Below are 16875 nucleotides of genomic sequence, written 5' to 3' on the forward strand. Positions count from 1 at the left end.
AAATGACAGAATATGACAGAATGTCAATAGGAAGAAGGGGCACGTTGCTACGGTACTGTCAGATTTCAACATATAACATAAAGGCTAATACGAAACCAAAAAAAAAAATTAAATAATATGTAATAAAAAATCCTTCTAATAAGCGCACCCCTATGTTAGCCAGGTTGCTTGTATAAGACAAGACATTCAGCGCACTTAAAGCCCATTGCGAAGCACATCCCTAATCATATAATTTATTTGACTGTCAATCTGTAAAAGTTTATAGTATATACTGTACGTATATTGTACGCAATAAAACATCGATACTCTTATTACATCCCTAATGTACGTATACAAATATGTCTCAGCGGATTTGTATGCTCATTGCACTTACCTATACAAATATGTAACAACAATGCGAACTGTAGTTGTAGTTGTGTGAAACTGTTGTAGCATCCAATAACGACAGCCACAATAAGAACGATATGCCTTTGTGGTTTGCTGTTGAATTTCGGACGGCCATTTTCACCGGAAATTCGTTGTCTCCCAAGCGCCAGCCAAGCGTAGTTTCATTGTTTATGTGTATACGTCAATACATACGTGCTGGCGGAAATACGTAATATGATTTTACGTACGTAACTTTGTACATAGTAAATACATAAATCTGTTTTAATAATAGGTCTATTTATAAGTTCGTGCGGTTTTACAACAGATGGCGTAACTTGATTATTATTCCATCGATCCACATTTCCAAACATTCATTGGAGAGCTACTGTCGTAAGGCACAAACGTCAGTATAAGTTTTTTATTTGAAGCGTAAACAACAATATTTTTACCACACTTGAAAATGTCGAATTTCGTGCCAAATAATGTGTTTTTGCGGGGAATTCTTCTTCATTATTTTAATATGAAGAAAAAAGCAGCCGAAAGTCATCGTATCTTGGTGGAAGTTTATGGTGAGCATGCTCTATCTGAGCGAACGTGCCAGAAGTGGTTTGCACGCTTTAAAAGTGGTGATTTTGGCTTGGAAGACGAAGAACGCGAGGGTGCGCCGCCAAAGTTCATGGATACCGAATTGGAGGAATTGCTCGATCAAGATCCGGCTCCAACGCAAGAAGAGGTTGCAAAAACTTTGGGAGTTGATCAATCAACCATTTCCAAACGTTTAAAAGCCATGGTAATGATCCGAAAGGTAGGCCATTGGGTGCCGTATGAATTGAAGCCAAGAGACGTTGAACGCCGTTTTATGGCATGCGAACAACTGCTTCAACGGCACAAAAGAAAGGGTTTTTTGCATCGAATTGTGACTGGCGATGAAAAGTGGGTCCATTACGACAATCCAAAACGTCGGGCAACGTATGGATACCCTGGCCATGCTTCAACATCGACGTCGGCGCAGAATATTCATGGCCTGAAGGTTATGCTGTGTATCTGGTGGGACCAGCTGGGTGTTGTGTATTATGAGCTACTGAAACCGAATGAAACGATTACGGGGGATGTCTACCGACGACAATTGATGCGTTTGAGCCGAGCACTGCGAGAAAAACGGCCGCAATACGCCGATAGACACGACAAAGTTATTTTGCAACATGACAATGCTCGGCCACATGTTGCACAAGTGGTCAAAACATACTTAGAAACGCTCAAATGGGATGTCCTACCCCACCCGCCGTATAGTCCAGACCTTGCGCCATCCGATTACTATCTCTTCCGATCGATGCAACATGGCCTGGCTGACCAGCACTTCCGTAATTACGATGAAGTCAAAAAATGGATCGATTCGTGGATTGCGGCAAAACCGACCGAATTTTTCACAAAGGGAATCCGTGAATTGCCAGAAAGATGGGAAAAAGTAGTAGTAAGCGATGGACAATATTTTGAATATTAAATTTGTAACCATTTTACGTCAATAAAGTTTCAAATTTCGAAAAAAACCGCACGAACTTATTCATAGTCCTATTATATAAAGTGAATGTGCAGACATAAAATACTTTAAGTTATTTAGTATTATTATTTTTTAATATACTCTCTATAAGTAAGGAAGTAAAAATTAAAACTAAAATTTTAAAATATGCGAATATAGATATTTTTTAAATTGAGGCACATATTTTCTTTATAAAATACCAGAGCAAACATACTCGTACATCATCCACTCGTAAGCGATAACTTTTTCGAAAATGGGTTCACGTTCTTACTTTGCGGAACTAGATGTTAACAGTGGAAACAAAACAAAAATTATTTTAATTAAATTTTTTATCAGACATTATAATATTTTTGGTTTCTTTATGAACGCAATGCCATATATCCCGCTGGAAAATTGTGAAATCACCACATATGGACAAATTTTGACAATTTATATATTTACTTTTTAATTTCATTTATTTTTAATAAACAAATATTTTATTGATGAACCAAAAAAATTAAATTCAATTCTCAAACTTTCCAAAAAAATTTGAAAAATTCCACAACCCATCCTCCATCCCAATTCTATAGTTTTTAGTTGGAGTTTTTAGAACGATTTTTAATATGCAGTTTTATAGTTCAATAAACTCTGGTTGAACAAAGTGTAAATTCGATATTGTAAAAAATTTCGTTCATTATCATTTATAATTTTTTTACTTAATAGTGTCCCTTTTCTCCATATTAAAGCACGAAATATTTTTTATACGAAACATCGTCGGGGAAAAAACTATCGGAAATCAACGAAACTTTTGAGCCACTTTAAACTTGCTCTTGTGCACTTTGATCTCGACCAAACATCTTACGCATCACTGCAACCCTTACAGGTCTTTGGAAAGTAGAGGAGCATGCAGCCAGACTCATCCTCCCCTTCAATCACATCTGCAGAAGCTGTCAAGTGGAAGGGGTGAAGGAAAGTCTTTTCCACTACCTTTGTGAATGTCCAGGGCTAGCTAGGGCACGACCCCGTTCCTTCGGTAATCCGTTCTTACAGCACATTAAGAAAATCTCAGACATAGAGATAAAGGATTTGCTGTTATACTTGGACCTCACGAAATGGATCTGAAACACAAAGAACAAAACAAACAAAAAAAAAAAACAAAAGAAAGACATCATCACATGATACAGTGGTAGTAAAGCGGTGCTGGTCACTAATTAAGATTATTTCAGTGGAAATATTCAACCACTCCTAGAACAACAAATTTGCACTCTGTTATTATAAAATTTAATGGGCCATAAAACTGCGCAGTAATATTAAAACAAGCTATTTAAAAATTATTAAATTTTTATGAAAATTTATCAGAATTCGACGATGCTCTAGGTCTCTCGAAAATTAAACTATGCTACCTGGGTGCTCTCAGTTTGAAAGTGAAAGCCTAGAATCTATCCCTGAACTGCAGCTTGAGCGACTTCTTAAATTCGTGAACACTACGCGCATCTTGAGTGATGCATATTTTTGCTAAAAAAAAATCTGTTATCGCTATGGACCAAAATGGTCTCTGCTTGGCTTCGGTCAGCCAGTATAACCTAACCTAAAAAAAATAAATAAAAAAATTCTGAAAAAAAATTTCTTTATGGAAAATAAATAATTTGGGGAAGAAAACCAACCAAAAAAGTTTTTTTTAGAAAATTAAAGAAAATATTATTAAATGTTTACATCATTACTTATAAATTAGAAACGTTTTTTTTTAGAATTAAAAAAAAAAATTAATTAGAACTAATTAGATACTACATTTCATGCATCAATACTACATTAGAATTAATTAAAAAAAAAAAAAAATATTGTATCAAACAAAAATTTCTGAAAAAATATGAAAAATAATTTCTCTTTGAAAAAGTAAAAAACAAAATTGGTAAAAAAATAATTTGGGGAAGAAAAATAAAAACAAAAATGTTTTTTTGGAAAATTAAAAAAGAATTACTAAATTACTTATTTAGCAACCTTTGTTTAGAAAATTAATTGGAATTAATTAAAAAAAAAAATGGAAAAAAAAATTCTGAAAAAAATTTGAAAAATAACTTCTTTTTGAAAAATTAAAAGTTATTGTTTTCTTCTCCAAATTACTTTTTTACCATTTTTGTTTTTTACTTTTTCAAAAAGAAGTTTCTTTTTAAATTTTTTCAAAAAAAATTTTTAACAAAAAAGTTTTTTTTGTGGAAAATTAAAGAGAAAATCACCAAATTTTTACATCTTTACTTATAAATTAGCAACCTATTTTTAGAAAATTAAAAAAAATTACCAAAGTTTTACATCATCAAAATAGCAACCTACTTTGGAAAAGAAAAAAATTTCCTCCAAATAATTTTAATTGCTTACTTAAAAAACTCTTGGCATTAAACCACTCTATTAGAGAATCCTCTACTATTTCTTGCGTACTTCAGGTTTTATTTAAAGGATTGCAAGTGAGCAGCGGGATATTGTGACAAAGCCACGCTTATTCTAGGAATTTAAAGGCTTAATATTGGAAAATGTTTTTTCTTTTTTAATACTGCATTCAAATAGTTTCAAATCCAGAAATCCATTATTTTTGCATACAATTTAAAACTTTACTTAGAAAGTTTCGGATTGTTGGATTTGGGTCAAATATACATCGTTTTGTTGCATAATTTGTTGTCATTTTAAAGGTAGCTTCATAATGCCTCTCTCATAGAAGTCTTGGTCCTCTAGTAATTAATTTTCACAATTTTCTATTGATGCCAATTTCTTATCACTCAGAAAGTTTTACAATGAGAGGAAAAGGTGGTAATCGCTTGGTGCTAGGTCCGGACCATATGGTGGATGTATTAAAACTACTCAATCAAGCTCCCGGAGGATTTGACGAGTTTCTGCAGAGGTATGTGACCTTTTGTTGAGCTGATGGAAGACAACACCTCTTCTGTTGGCAAATTCTGTCTCTGGTCAATCGATACCTTCAAACGGTCCAGTTGTTGACAGTAGAGATCTGAATTTAGTGTTTGGCCATACGGAAGCAACTCGTAATTAGAGAACTTTCCTGGTAGTCAATCCTGGTTTGGCCACCCTTTGCGCTGCTTTATTACGCTTTAACCGCACATTACTGTCATATGTGACCCATTTCTCATCCTCAATCACCATTAAGAAATGAGTCGGTTTCATTCCGTTTGGCCAAGGCTTCACAGATGAAAACTCGATCCATCTTGTTTTTTGGTGTTAATTGGTGTGACACCCAAACAGCGAGCATCTCTTTGAATCCAGCTTTGCGCAAATGGTTTGAAACTGTTTTGTGGTCGATCTTTAGCTCATGGACGATGCTACGACTGCTAACAAGCCGATGAACTTTGTGTGATTCTACCGACATTTTCTTAAACATCAAAAATGCCTGGAAGGAATCGACCAAATCAAAATTGCACGTTATTAACTGGATTAACTGGTACAGTATCGGTACCATAAACACCATTCAAAATTTCAGCGGCCTGGTTGCATTTTCGGCTCTATCAAAGAAAAACTTGTTGACTTCCATTGTTAACACCCTGTAACTCATACTTGAATGGAACAAAATATTTTTTTTAGTGTGAAATGTCGCCTTGGCAACGAACATAAACTTAAAATTGGGTGATCGATACTTTACGAGATATCGATCACTACAGCCATCTACCGAGAAAATAATGCATTTATTTTTCCCCAAACTAATATTTTGGTACATACAGAGATGGCACATCAATATTTATACCAAGTTTCAAGTTTCAAGCTTCATACAAATATTACATAGAAAAATATCTTAAACTTTTTATCACAATTCCACGGTGTTTAATAAGACTTTCTGAAAAGATTTTAGGTATGCAGTTTCAAAGAGCAAGTTTAAAGTTGTCGAAAAATTCTGTTGATTTTTAATTATATTTTTCTTCGACGATGTTATAGATTTCCTTCCATAAAAGGAACGTTCGAAATATCTTTGTGAGAAAATGCAAGACGGTCATCAAAAACAAAAATAAAGTGCGTGTAGCGTAGTACACATAACAGAAGTGAAACTTTCAAGACAGACAAAGAAAGAGGGAGAGACCCGAGAGAGAATGAGTGAGAGAGAAAGAAAAAATATATATCTAAATAAATTCACAAAATTTGCAGAGAAAACAAATAGACAAAATTTACAAAAAACCGAGAAGGGTCGACCGATACAGGTAAACGCCGGACATAAACCGTGGCAACAACGCGCACTACTCCGAGCATTTATCACCCGCAAAAACGCAGCGATTCCAGGACCGCAGCAACGGCACAAATAACCGCAAGGCAATACCAATAAATCCGACGCCGGATGGGATAGCACTTTATAGTACGCACAAGCACTAGCCAGGAAACGGAAATAAGTGCCAAAAAGTAGGCACCTAAAAAAAAACGCCAAAAAAATTGGGACAGAAAACGCCCCAAACAGTAGGCACCAAGGAAATATAACGCCAAAAAGTAGGTATCAAAAATATATTGTCTACAAGTTTGCGCCAACAGACAAGCGCCAAAAAGTAGGCAGTGTTATTTCTCACTAGAAATTAGCAACCACAAGGAAAATTTCAGGAAAATAGCCTAAAGTGTATCTAAATGTATATAAAGTATCGCACTCTCCCTCCTTTTCCTCTATTTTTTTCTCTCTCGCGGAACGAAAATGCCCAAAACGTTGCATGGCCTTGAAATTTTACTCTCCACTCTCGCTCGTCCATCGATGCCTAAGAAATTTCACTTCAAAAACTCCAAAAATTAACACGGTTTTGGAGCCACTTTAAACTGGCACTTTGTTGTGCTAAAATTTAATGGGCTATGAAACTGCATACTCGAAGTTTTTTTTAAATTCAAATTAAAAAGTTTTAAATTTTTAAGAAATTTTTTTGATTTTTTTAAATATAGTAAAAAGCTCAAAACTTTAAGTTATGTGGTTTTTGTTGTAGTATGAATTATATTTTTAATAATAATAAGTAATAATAGAAGTAAATAATCGATACTTTGCAATATCTTCTTCTTCCCCTTGATTGATAATCATTTTTAATCTTATTTTAAATCAATATGTATAATTTGAATTTGATTTGTTTTGTTTTTAAGTTTTCTTTTTTGACTTTTTTGTTTTTGCTTATTTTTTGTTTTTATTTATTTTTCTTTTTTTGTGTTTGGTTCACCAAGTGAAGTCAAGTGCAAAGGTTCAAAAATCTTCCGCAGAATTTTTCTCTCAAACACTCGAAGGGACGCCTCATCGGCTACTGTTAAGCGTGAGGACGGGCATGATGCAATATTCCACTGCTTTTATTATGAACACAAGTGTATGGAAGCTTCAAGTTCCAATCAATTTAAAACTGAAATACTTTAACAATGCGCGAAAATGACTTTAAAACTATGCCTTTGATGTAAAAGCACACACATTTTTCTCAGTTGCAGGCACTTCATTTAAGATGCATTTCCTTCTGACACCACTTCCTTTAATGACAATAACTCTCGCTTTGGCTGGATTGTCGCCAATGATGGAAAAAATTTAATTTTAAAGTACTTTTACTTAACTACCCCCATTTGCTGGCCGCTGCACAGCCTATACATCAGCGACCCTTGACATCCATTTTAATTTTTAGTCTGGTGCAAACGCAGCTGCACGCAAATAAATAACGTCGTGCGTGAGTAAGCGAAAGAGGCTACTTCATTTATGTTAAATACCTACATGCCGCAAAAAGTGCCATAAAGCACCTTCACGTGTCCATGTGTGAGAGTAGTGCTCTATTTTCTGCGCCACCGTCGCCCACTTGGCCCACACAGACAAACACTTCGATGATTACTCAGCGCATATGTGCCACTTTTTGTGCTTGCAAGCGCGCGTATGTGTGCATGTGTGCGTGTGTGAAAGGAAATGCATCTTTGATGTGCTGATTTTTGTTTTTTATCTACTGTTAGTTGCATCCTCTCTTTATGCTGGCACAGTGGATACATTTTTTAATTTCTGATGCGAAACTCGTTAACGACCGAATTCACAATCGCCTGCACTCTGCTTGACCAGTTCAATGCACAATCCGGCAAATGGCTATTTGAGGCGAGGCTGCACGCATGTTTTTTCTTCTTGTTTTTGTGTTATTATTAAAAAGAAAATGTAGAAAAGTATGGCCAGTGTAGTTGGGGGAAAAAATCCTTCAAAAGTACATATAAAAACACTTCACGCTAAAGTGTCGATTTTAATTGCCCGAGATCGTTGCGAAAAGAGGTCACCAGGCATGTTAGCCACATTGATGACATTTTAAATTGGTGGCAACGTTTGGCGCTGCCACTTTTTATAATAAATACACACCTATATATGCGAATGAATAAATATGTGCATGTAAATATGCGAGTATGTTGAGGTGCGCTGATACGCTGCGCCATTTATCGTCGGGATTGGAAAAGTTACAGGATCAGCAAACACTTTGCGACAAACGAAATTATTTTTTCCGCTATATTATGAATTGGCTTATGGCGCGCTTGGGCGGAACTGGTTTGTGTGCTATGAAGCGTTTACATGCAAGCCTACATCAGCGTAGACCTATTTTCCAACATTTTCCGATTGGTGTTTATTTGTGTAATGGTGGGGTGCAGGTGAAGAGACAATGCGAGTAAAAATACTTCAAAAACCATTTAACTGTAAATGGAGTTAACAGCTGATACAGCGCCGTACGGCGAACACATGCAGGTAATGTGATTTCATCAAAATCTTTCAGAAAAAAAAAAACCAAACTGCCGGGTGCTCCACAAAGGTGCGTTATCGGAGCTTTTTCCAGTTGATAGAGGAGTGCGTTATTTTATCGACAATTCTTGATGACCTCTACTTTTCCTATTGAAGGCATTCACTGAGCCATTCAATGGACGTGACATTCAATGCAAGCTTGACCACACCAATCTGAGATACCTGACCTATGCCGATGACATTTGCTTACTGTCTTTCAAGCTTTCTCATCTTAAGGTAACGAGCTTCTGACAACGACTCTGCATTAGCAACTTGGTGCGACTGAACTAAAGATTATTGTCGTTAGCGACTTACTATTATTTTTGAAGTGAAATTTCTTTAGCGGCGGTCTGATATTTGAGCGAGAATGGAGAGTGAATTGGAAAAAATGTAACGTTTAGAGATTTCGTTACGCGAGAGAGAAAAAAAGATACAACGTAGAGAGAAGGAAAAAGACGGCTATACATTTTCTATACCTAAGACATAGGCTTCGTTGTAAGACAGAGTATACAGATATATAGCATAGAGAGAAAGAGAAGGAGAGCTATACATCATAATGTTACGCGACAGAGAAAAAATCAGAAAAAAAGTTGCTGGTCATGTTGCAGCGCATAATATCAGTAAAACAGCGGTACCAATCGGACGACGCATATCAAAAATCCCGCTTAACAACAACAAAACGATTAACGCTAAACAATCACATTTACCATTAGTTTGTGCTTGTGCGACGACCATTCACAAGTCTCAGGGAAGCACGTATTCTGAAGTTGTTTACGAATATGATAAAAAATATTCGCAATCATTAGTTTACGTTGCTTTATCACGAGTCACTTGTATTGAAGGCTTGTGGATTATAACGAACGGAAATGATTTTAAGTTTCTACCATGGTCGACGAGCATCAGCCAGTATGTCTCATTTACAAGATGAATTCCGGAGACTACCGTTAAATAGACTGGGAACTGTGGATAAACAAATAATCGATTTCATGACTCAGAGAAGAGGGCTATCTGTATATACTCTTAATTGTCAGAGCCTACGAGCACATTCCGCAGATTTAACACACTCTGCCATCCGCAAATCGAGTATAGAACTTTTGTCCGAAACCTGGTTAAACCATAACGAGGATATTAGTATACCAAACTTCAATTGCGTCATCAAATATAAGCGACTAAATGTTAGAGCTGGCGGTGTGGCAATCTACCACAATCAAGATGATAGCGTAAATACTCGTATCGTCACACCAAACATGGAAATGACTGCAAGGCAGTCTCAGTCATATTCATCAACAGTCACTCCAGTGAGCGATGTTTGCATTCCAGAATATCAAACGCTGAATGGAAAAACTATTGTCATAGCCGCCATCTATATCTCACCGAACCAAAATCTTGATGGCATAATATATTTCATTCACCGCTCACTACTGGTTTACAGCCACGCAGGTGCAAATGCATTTGGAAGAGGCGAAGGCAAAATTCCATTGATTCTCGGGGGAGATTTCAACGTAAATTTCGGATCCAATGATTCTTTGCCGTTGATTCAATTTCTTTGAGAAACATTCGGTTTGCAGATAACCAATAACCCTAAAGAATCAACAACAAAATCCGGAACTACACTAGATGCAATCAATTTTCACACGTTATCTAGAAAATATTGAATCACGTACATATATTTCATATTTCAGCTATCACAAACCAATTATATCAGTATTACCAATTGAACCACCAACAGATGATAGCATAATTCACACATAGTTAATAAAATCGAATTTTGGTTACACAAATTTTATACTGTTGTATTTCTTTTGAAATTATCCCTGTCTCCTTCTCTTCCTCTCTCGCTCTTTCTCTCTCTCTCTCTGTCTCTCTCTCTTATTCACACTCATTCACACACAGATGTTTCACTTCTACCACGTGTACGATGCTGCACATGATTTTTTTTCTATTTCTTTTCTTTGTATAGCTCTGGCCCCAAAGATAAAAGTCAAAAGGTGTTAAATCACAAGATCTCGGTGGCCAATTGTGATCACCTCTTCGAGAGGTAACACGGTCCGGAAACTTTTCCCGTAAAAGATCAATGGATTCGTTGTTTGTGTGGCACGTAGCGCCGTCTTGTTGAAAATAAACGTTTTCCAGATCAATAGCGCAATCCATTCACCTGTTATACGTGTTATTGGAACAAGCTTTAATAAAAAATATTTATAGCTGGCGTTGCCACCTGAATTGTATTTCAATTATATCAACTTAGCACAAATTTCACTTGAATATTAGGATAGAAGTATCAAATAAAAAATGTCAAATAAGTTTTAATAAGAAGAAAATCAAATTTAGCCGATGGTTCGCTAGCCCAATACTCGGAATTTTCCTCTTCCACCGACTCTGACCGGGAATATTTGCGACGTGTATGGAGAAGGCGAGTGTACAGCATGGAAACGATTGACAAAGTTCAGGAATGGAAACCTTGACGTCGATGGTACGTCCTCATGACATGCGGCGGAAGGCCTTCTGAATTCGATGAAGAACGTCTCAAATCATTTTTGAAGGAGAACGGTCGCCAAACCAGTCGCGAATTGGCGGAAAAGTGAACTGCGATCATAAAACGATTCTCAATCACCTTCATTCAATGGGATTTACCGAAAAATTTGGAACCTGGGTGCCTCACGAACTCAACGAAAAAAAAAAAACAAAGAAAGTCGCCTTTAAATTGCTTCTCAGCATCTCGCCCGCCATCGAGCAACACGCAGTCATAAATAGCACCTTTTTTTACCGAATCGTCACGGAAGATGAGAAATGGTGCCTATACATCACTATGAAGCAAAGAAAGCAGTGAGTGGCTCCAAGATATACGTCAAAACCGAGAGTCAAGCCGGATCGTCTTCCAAAGAAGATCATGATATGTGTTTGATGGGACTGGGAGGGCATGGTGCACTGGGAAATGCTCGAATGCCAGGTTAATGCCATGGTTAACAAAGAGCTTTACATTGCCCAGCTACACCGCATAAATGAGATTAATCCACGGAAAAGACCTCATCGACATAGTCAAACCATACTCCAGGCGCCATGTTGCACAAGTCGTCAAAGCCGCACTCCAAGAGCTCGAATGGGTAGTACTTCAGCATCCGCCGTATTCTGCGGACTTTGCACCGACCGATTTGCGTTTTTTATGCTACCTGTGGGACCATATGAATGGGTTACCTTCGAAAACAAAAATTGGTCGAGAGTTCGGAAGAGGTTGTAAACACCAACGGCGAATATCTTTGAAATTATTAACTTATTGATATAATTATTGGGTTTTGTTTAAATAAAATGTCTTCGGCAAAAAATTATTGCCCAACCCAGTCGTGTGTAACCAGGTACTCATAGTTGGACGACATTTTTATATTTAACGACACGATTCAGTCATAATATAGAAGTACATTGCTGAGATGTAGAGCTCTAAAGTAAGTAGAAGGTCGGTCAATGTGATTCGGGCAGCTCAACTACAGTCAAGTATGTTCCAGCGTCTTCACATGTTTTCCACAACATAGAACATTTATGGTCTTGTTCCCTCTACTCGCGAGTATAGGGGCTCGACAAGACTCAGTCTTGCGTTGGTTTCGTTTATCTATTTTGCGTTTCTGGCAGGGTAGGTGATTAGCCTTTTTTTAAATACAATACGTCGGGTTAAAACACCGATTCATACTACCGGAAAAATTAAGTCGACCACATTTCCCTTGAAATTGAATATGAAATTATGAATGGGGTGGGTGGTGAAAGCATCAGTGAAGAGAGCACAATTTTTTATTTTTTTATTCTTACCTCAATATATTATATTTCTTGACTTTGAGCATAAATATACGTTTAAGCAGGTTGCGGGCCCCCCTTAAGCGATTTTTTTAACGAACTTGTCTACTCGACTTGTTGGTCCACAGAGGTATTTCTTTTCCCTGTACCCACCTAGCTGTGCTAGATAGGGATACCCTATCGCCACCTGGGGAAGCGCCCTGTAGGGATTACAAGCTACCCCGAAGGAGAGACGTTGGAGAGACGAAATTAGAAAAAATTGCGATGTTAAACACGTAAGCCGGTGGATAAGAAGAAGGAGAAAAATGTGGGGAGATCATTTTCGCATAGTGTCGAGCGAACGCATAGCAAGATGGAGATGAACGACTGAAAAACTCATACTAGATCATCCGGGCGGCCGCCAAAAGAGATGGCATGTAAAGAGATGGCGGTAAAAGTTATTCAAATATGTAAACAGGTAATTTCCTAAATAAACGAAGGTGAAGAAGAATAAGAAGTCTCGATATTGGAGTTAAGCTAGCGCGAAGTCTCAGGAACTTCTTCTTCTCTTCTTCTTCTTAATTGGCGCAATAACCGCTTACGCGATTTTGGCCAAGTTTAACAAAGCGCGCCAGTCGTTTCTTTCTCGTGCTAACCGGCACCAATTGGACACACCAAGTGAAGCTAAGTCCTTCTCCACCTGATCTTTCCAACGCAGGGGAGGCCTTCCTCTTCCGACCACCAGCTGGTACCGCATCGAATACTTTCAAAGCCGGAGCGTTTGTATCCATTCGGACGACATGACCCAGCCAATACACGAAGTCTTTTACAACCTCAAAATTATAACTGTCAACAGTGACGTTCAGGCTAAAAAGCCCATTGTATTTAAAGCTTTGGAAAGGGGTTAGACAGTCAAGGAGGGAAGGAGAAAAGTATCAGAGAAAGAGATAGGAAAGAATAGAGACAGAGATAGAGATAGTTAATCCTGTGCGAGTTTTCCAGATTTTTTGGCAAATTTGTAAATATCCTCCAATTTGAGAGAACGATTAATACGCATTCTCACGACATCGGAACTCAAAACTCATAGTCGTGCTCTAGCAAAGGCAGGGCACTCACAGAGAAAGTGCTCAGTGCTATCCGCCTCCTCCAAGCACGACAGGCACATTGGGTCCTCAATGATTCCAATGGTGGTCACATGCTGACCCCGTGAGTTGTGTCCTGCAATTATATCGACCATCAACCGAACGTCTTTCCTTCTAAGTTTTAGTAGAAAGTTTGGCAGTTTTCTGTTCGGACTTGTCACAAAACACTTTGCAGTTCTGCAGCGTTCTAGACCGGACCATCGCTCTTTATGAAGATTGCATACATAATCACTGATCCAATTCATGATTCTCACGCAACTGATTCCGATTATTGCCTCTGGCCCTTGTGGGGGCACCGCTGATCCACGGTTGGCCAATACGTCGGCAATTTCGTTTCCTTGAACACCAGAGTGTGCCGGAACCCATATAAGTACAAGCCTGTTTTGTCTTGCCTCTTCTTACATTCTTGAACACTCTTTGATGTTTGCTTCGCGTTCTCCAGGGCCTTCAGGGCAGCATGACTGCCACTAAAGACTCCACTCTGTTTCCCATTCCATCTCCTCTCGATTATCCATTCGGCTACTTTCGGAATGGCAAAAACTTCTGTTTGGAAAACAGTTGCCATTTCTCCCATAGCATAGCGATACTTATTACTATCGTTTAAGTACCATCCGGCTCCACACCCTATTTCATTCTTGGACCCAGCGGTAAAGAAAATATCCGTCAAAGCTCCCTGCATGCATTCTGGATTGTTCCATTGCGTGAGCATCAAATTTCCTTAATTTCCAAATGAAACTGCGGGTATCAGGTCGTCTTTAGGTGCCAAAAACAGTGGATACTGCTCAGATAGCAGCTTAAAAATTTCACCTTACTCCAAGTCATACCAATGCGTAGATAGTCAAGGAGGGAAGAAAGGAGTCTGCATGTGACTTTCACCGTCTCCTTCTTATAAAAACTCAAAGTGATGCTAGCTGTTGCAAATTATCAAGGTTCTCGTATGCCTAGGACATTAGTCCTTCAAAGTTTGTGATTGCAAGAGTATATAAACATCCAATTGACAAAATTTAGTGGACAAAATTTGGTGCGTGATTACCATTTGGAATTCACAGAGAGAACGTTGGTTCGAATTTCTGTGAAACACCAAAATTAAGATAAAAAATTTTTCTAATAGCGGGCGCCTCTCGGCAGGCAATGGCAAACCTCTGAGTCTATTTCTGCCATGAAAAAGCTCCTCATAAAAATATCTGCCGTTCGAAGTCGGCTTGAAACCCAAAAAGAGTGTATGAGCCAATTATATATATATAGATGTATATTTACCGCATTAGCTTTTAATGCCAAATTTTGATTCACAAATTCCTATGAGACTAGTTACGCCCTCAAATATGCAATAATTATGCATGCATTTACACGGAAGCTTCATGGAAACCTGCGGCTAAATAAATTCAATTAAAAACTCCACCAAACAAACGGCTTTAAGCATAGAAAAACCTAAATCGCAGATAAACAACAAAACTACTGGTCATGAAGCTATGGCGGCGGCGTCCGATGAATCCATTCATGTGGTCGCTGACAAGGATGACGGCGCATAACTGAGTTGTGGTTGATTTCGTTGTTTGTGTTGTTGTTAGTTTTTAACAAGCTTAAAAATGCACAACAAAAAACATTTGGCAGCTTTTGTCAAGCATGAATACCTGCCGGTCAAGTTACAAACAAAAAAAAAAAGTCGAAAAAACAATTCGTAAAAAGTATGTGAAGCGCAAGAGCATGACAGCATTTCCGATATTTGACTCCAGACCGAACGAGTGGAGAGCTGAAGAGCTTTTCAAAAGCGCAGTGAACGTTTTTTTTTTGTAGTTACTTTTACTAACCGGCTTTTGTGTGCAACTTTTTTTATGGCATGCATTTAGGCGCTGACATGCAGCAATTTATTGTGTGGCTTCAAAAAATACAAAAAAAAGCATTAATAAATAACAAAAATGTAAAAAAATAAAAAGAAAAAAGGCAAATCAGGAGAAAAAGAAACAGGAACAGGAAAGGAGTAAAAAAATGAAGAAAAAAAATAAAATAAAATAAACTGTTTACAATGCACTTAAAAAAATAACGAAAAAAGCAAATTGGTGAAACCAACCCGTCAGCGTTCGCTGTCAAGCGAATTTGAGCGTTGCGCTTGTCGAAGCGGAAATGCAAATATGCCCAGCGGCAATCGCGTCAGCTCAGCACTAACCAACCAAAACAGTTGGCTACACTGGAAACTTTTGTGTCTGTAATACACACAAACAGACATACATTCGGCATAGTATATAAATACACACACACACCCACACACACAGGGGCACACACCACATTCGACCTCAACCAGGCAGCTTAAAAAGAAACGAAACGAAACGACACGAAAAACTGTTCAACTCGCTTCGTTGCGCTCAAATGTATGCTATTATTTTGTAATTAAAATGCAAAAATGGCCCGCCGGTGAATTTAAAGCGAAAATTAATTAAAATCTTTTTAGTTTGTCCTTTCACAATAAAGTGGGTACTTTTGTAGGCAAATGCCAACTTAAGTGGCGTCACAGTAGCGCTTAGTCGCTGAAGAGTTGAGAGAGACTGGTGATGTGTTGCTTTGCTTAAGGCGCTTATACAGTTGCACCTTTTTGTTGCTTTGCGCTATTTTTTTTTTCTTACATTAGAACATTTGCTGCTTTATTCTACTTACATACATACATATGTACGTACATATACATACATATTTATTGCAACTATTCATTTTCTAGGTGCCTCCATTCAACAATTTGTACCCACCATAGCTGCGTTGTAGGCGCAAATATTTTTGTTGTGCATTTTAAATGACGATTATTTAGGCAACTGTGCCGACATTTCCGCATCTTAATTTTCTACGAAAATTTTATGCAAACGCCTGCAGGTATGCAGTGAATTGTAAGTGAAAGAGATGAGAGAAACATCTTAAAAATATGCGAAGTATAAAGAAAGCTGAGAATGGTGGGAACAAAATGTAGAGAACAATCACTTTTGTGTAGTTTTCGGTTAACATTCTTGAATGTAGAAAACATGTTTGCGCATGTCTTTAAGAACCGTTTTTTTTTTTTTAATATTTTTGTTAATACCTAAAGTTGCTCATAAGAAACCAGCTGCCGTTCGGAGGTGGCATAAAACTGGCGGCCTCACCATTTAGTGGCAGTTTGTAGATTTTTTATGATTTTAGAAAAAAAGTTGTTAATTTGGATTTATAGGGCCTTTTTTGAGATAAGGAGCTATGCTGTTCGAATTCAGGGCAACTTCTTAAAGATATTTTAGGGATTGAGTGCAATTAGGACATTTAAACAGACTCTTACAGACGTCGGATCCGTTTTTGAGTACCACGGCCAGCCGCCGTAGCCGCTTGGGTTGATGCGGGACTACCATTCG

The sequence above is a fragment of the Anastrepha ludens genome, chromosome 5 (genome assembly GCF_028408465.1).
Source record: "Anastrepha ludens isolate Willacy chromosome 5, idAnaLude1.1, whole genome shotgun sequence".
NCBI classification, from domain to species: Eukaryota; Metazoa; Arthropoda; class Insecta; order Diptera; family Tephritidae; genus Anastrepha; species Anastrepha ludens.